Source organism: Idiotropiscis lumnitzeri, unplaced genomic scaffold, assembly GCF_059441095.1.
Source record: "Idiotropiscis lumnitzeri isolate Australia: NSW breed Sydney's pygmy pipehorse unplaced genomic scaffold, RoL_Ilum_1.0 HiC_scaffold_36, whole genome shotgun sequence".
In the NCBI taxonomy this organism is placed as follows: domain Eukaryota; kingdom Metazoa; phylum Chordata; class Actinopteri; order Syngnathiformes; family Syngnathidae; genus Idiotropiscis; species Idiotropiscis lumnitzeri.
In genome coordinates this window covers 427,182-431,921 of record NW_028283574.1, presented here as the reverse complement: position 1 = coordinate 431,921, position 4,740 = coordinate 427,182, and the positions used below count along the sequence as shown (strand labels likewise).

At 39.1% G+C, this 4,740-nt stretch overlaps 1 long non-coding RNA gene across 1 annotated transcript; it reads left to right on the top strand.

Annotated features, from left to right (window-relative positions):
• The first annotated feature begins 1,952 nt into the window (after nucleotides 1-1,952).
• On the top strand, nucleotides 1,953-3,346 carry LOC148315808 (uncharacterized). Its single transcript, XR_015840554.1, has 3 exons — nucleotides 1,953-2,050; nucleotides 3,011-3,163; nucleotides 3,268-3,346. It is a non-coding gene; the product is annotated as an uncharacterized LOC148315808 (long non-coding RNA).
• The last annotated feature ends 1,394 nt before the right edge of the window (nucleotides 3,347-4,740 follow it).

The following is a 4,740-nucleotide window of genomic DNA, read 5'->3' as shown; positions in this document are numbered from 1 at the left end:
GTGGTTTCCCTACCAGAACCAGCACCAACCCTGTATATTCATGATATAAAACACTGTTTCAATTTGATATTTAGCCTTTCTATACTGTAAAAATAGAAGACCCCAGGCTTTCCTGCGCCCCCTTGCCCAATTGGTGGTGTTCAGGAGACAACCTGGGACTGAAATATCAGTCACAACCAGTGTTGTTTTCGTCACTGATGACTATGACGAAAATACTTCGTTAACGCCCCTTTTTTAATGACGATGACAAGCTAAACGAGGTTCTTTTATGACGAAAACATGACGTGATGTACATGAATTTTTTTCGTTGACGAGACAAAATTGTTAGCATGTGGTTCATAAATTATTTTATGTTGCTTTTAGTGAAATAAAGCCACAACAGTTGCCCAACAAAATGTTTTGCTTCTCTGCTTATTTTGGAGCAGTGAGCATTGATTCCACTGTTGCCACTTTTTTCTGTTTGTAATGAAGAATCCTTTGTAGTCCATCCAAAAGTCTTTGTTATTGGGTGGAAACCTTGAATGCCTTGTTTTAACTCAAATGGACTTAAACCCATCCATCCATCCATCCGTTATCTGTACCGCTTCTCCTCACTAGGGTCGCGGGGGGTGTTGGAGCCGATCCCAGCTGTCTTCGGCAGTAGGCGAGGTACACCCTTGAATTGGTGTCCAGCCAATCGCAGGGCATACATAGACGAACAACCATCCACGCTCACACTCATGCCTAGGGGCAATTAGAGTGTCCAAGCAACTTGCCATGCATGTTTTAAGAATATGGGAGGAAACCGAATTACCCAGAGGAAACCCACGCAGGAAGGCCGGAGCCAGAATCGTACCTACGACCTCAATATTGTGAGGCCATCCTGCTAACCAGTTGGGCCACCGTGCCGCTTGGACTAAAACCTTTGTGAATAAATTGACGAAAACTAGGGTAAAACTTTTTTTGCGTTTCCGTCGATTAAAACTGGACTAAAACCCTTTTTTTAGTTTTCGTTGACTAAAACTGGACTAAAACTATAACGAATTGGGATGACTAAATGTGATGTAAACAAATCAGCACTTTGTCCAAATGACTTGGACAAAATCTAAAATGCCTGCCAAAAACAACACTGGTCACAACACGCGTCTACAGAAGATTAATTGGCATGGGCGAAATTAATTAGTTTTATTTCATTCATGAGCTTATGTTTTGTTTTGGGTGGCTAAGGCTTAAAATGTGTAAAAATCTTATCCAACCTCAAATATAATTAATTCAATAAATTTATGATGCTACTAAAACATCGAAGCAGCCTCCTCCAGGCTTTACAGACTCAGAAATGGAGGTATGCGTATCGTGTACTCATCCTGTCGTGTCTCGAGATGTTAAAATTGCAGTTAGATAGACGTGTGCTGATTAGACAAGACTTCTAATATATCTGGTGTCACAGGATATTTGTCAGTGAATGTGTATGTCTGGTTTGAGGCTCACTCAGCTTTTTCTTGTGTTGTGGGGTCCAGTTGAGTTGAATTGCGTGTCAGGTATGTTGGCCATCTGACACCCAACTGTCAGGTTTGTGTTTGTGGGGACCCCGTAGAGCCATTTTTATTGTTGACATAAATCATAGCTAATCATCTTTTCCTTCATTATCATATGAAATACAGTTAGGAGTTGTATGTGCCTTTACTATGTTATAATCTTAGAACCTACCAGCCACTACAGGTGTCCGACAAGAAGACTTTTGGCTGTCCTGTGCTCCATTGCGCCCCTGGTGGCGTTCAAAAGACAACCTGTGACTGAAATATCAGTCACAACATATCTCTACTGAAGATTAATTGTCATGCGCTAAAGTAATTGGTTTTGTTTCATTCGTGAACTTGTTAGTTTTTGTTTTGGGTGGCCAAAGCCTAAAATGTGTAAAATTCTGATCCATTTTCTTTTTTTAATTCATTAAATTAATATTCAACTTGTTCATTAGGATGGAGGACAACCGACAATGACTGAATCGGCTGAGGTTGATGCCACCAGAACATCGAAGCAGCCTTCTCAAGTTTTGACAGACTCTGAAAAGGAGGTATGCGTATCATGTGGTCATCCTGTCGTGTCTTGAGATGTTAAAATTACAGTTAGATAGACCTGTGCTGGTTGGACAAGTTTTCTAATATATCTGGACATAAATCGTAGCTAATAATATTTTCCCTCATCATCATATGATATACAGTTATGCCTAGTATATGTCTTTACTATGTTACAATCTAAGAACCTACCAGCCACTACAGTTCTCTCATTGGGAGACTTAAGCTTTCGTCAGGTTGTCGACTGCTGCATTGCCCTCTTATTGGCTTTAAGTACACAACCTGTAACTGAATTATCTGTCAGAACAGAACCTATGTGTCTACAGCAGGTGATTTGGCATGTGGATTCTTCAGATTTTTAGAAAATAGGTAAAATTGTGATCAAAAGTTTAAAATGTCTAAAATTCTGGTATAGTTTGCAATAGTATATCTATTAAATCATTTCAAAACTTCTTAACAAGGATGGAGAACATTGGCTGTGACCGAATTGGTTGAGGTTTAGATTACCAGGACCATTGAGCAGCCTCCTCGGGATCTACAAATTTAGGAATGAAGATATGCATCCCATGTTATAATCCTGTTATGGCCCGAGGTTTTGAAGTTGCAGTTACATATTGGGCTGGGCGATATGGCTGATAAGTACATAGCGATATAAGTATTTCATATGGGTCCATCGATACACATTGAATTCTTTTTTTATATTATTTTATTTATTATCGTTTTTATTTTCCAATATTTTCACTGCCCTGTTAAAAAAACATTTAATGTAGTTTTCCTCCCGGGAGCTTTTTGTTACGGTCAATTAATTTTGTTATTACATTATTTTGTCATATCATTCATCAATATTTTAGTTTTTTTTTTTTTTCAAATAGAATTAAGACCTTTTTCTGTGCAGATTCCTCTGGGGATTAAGTATTTAATGGGTTCTCAATTTTCTCTTGGACTCTGATGCAACCCAGTCTCCTCCCTTGGACAAAAAATATGGGCTGAATCTTCCTTGGAATAACGACACAGATTCTGACAAATCATTGTCAAATCCTGCCCCTGAACTTTGCGCCTCAGACCCAGACCATATTACTATCCCAAGGCTCAGGAGGACCAAAAGTATACAGGTAAACAACCCATATAGATTTCAGGGAATCTTACAAGCAAATTGCATATATTTTATTGGTCTCCTGCCTTCTATCCTTTATATTTCGTTGTTGTTGTTTTTTAGATTAAAAAAACAGGCTGACTTTGGAATGGATAAGCATTATTACTCCAACTCAGATGACAGTGGAGATGAATATATTCCGGATACAAGTGAGGCCTCTGATTCAGACGGAAGTGAATCTTTGAAAATTGTGGACCCTCTCTTGAAGTCTAAGAATGCCTTCAGAGATTTTTCTCCCACACCACGAATCTCAAAAGCCACCTCAACGCAGGTTGTTAATCAAGGGCGTTCACCCGTTCGGAGGAGTAGCAGCACTGGTGTGATTCTTGAATTCTATGGCTCTTCAAATATTTGTGCAGTTTAACACAAATCATCCAAAATAGAATTCAAGCACATCTGTGACAGAAATTCAAATTCAGAAGTCAAAGAGAGAGAACAAAAAAAAAAATCTAATGCTGCGCTTCTTCCGAAGACATATACTGTAAACATTAAATGTATGTTAGGACAATCTTGAAAAAAGTATTAGAACACCCTTTACTTTTATTTCTTGTTAATTTTATTAACCAAAATATGTCCATTTTTATTACAGATTAATGAATACAAAATTAAAACTCTAATCAGCTACTTTTTAATCGTTATATTTGTATAAACAAATGTTATACATCTGTGTGTTAACTTATACAAGAAATGACGGAAAAGCAAGGGTGGTTTAGTATTTTTTTATCGTATATAGTCTGTATAATATCTTTAACCTATGCTGATGCTGTTTAATACTGATTTAAATAATAATAATAATGTCATAATCTGTTGGTTTTACATGAACAAAACCTTTCAAGCACTTTTTAAAATTCTAAATACTACCTCTTGTCAGTAAGTTGGTTCACAGCACTGCCTTGGAGTGAAAGTGTGTAGTGCTGAGACAGTCGGTATGTGCTGAGTCGTCTGACGTTTGTGTGACTGGTACCCAGGAAGGTAGCAAAACCAGGCAGTGTGTATGTCGTACCCAGGAAGGCAGAGAAACCAAGCAATATGTATGTGGTACCCACGAAGGCAGAGAAACTAAGCAGTGTGTATGTGGTACCCGGGAAGGTAGCAAAACCAGGGAGTGTGCATAGATACAGACCCCAAAAGTGATTAAAACCAAATAAAGTCCCCAGAAGATCATCTGTAGTCAGGTGAAGGACCCTGTACTTTGTTCAACTCATTTACTCCCTTAGACGTACAAAGACGTCTTTTAATGCAATGGCGCCCTCTACCAAAGACGTATAAGTACGTTTCCTGTCTTTTTTACGTCATAGTGTACATAAGGGTCTGATGCAACCTCTGACTGAGAATCAGCCTTGTCCGCATTGTGAATCATGTAAAAATCACCCAGCAGGGGGCAGAGGTGCAAAAGATCCGCCTTGAATCTGCGCCAGAGGTACAAATGGGGGGCGGGATCCTGGGGTAGACTTATAAGTGTGGAGAGCAGCGTGGGTAGCAGCAGCATCGGCAGCACTAGCAGCAGTCGCATTAGTAGCGTTAGCAATGAAATCC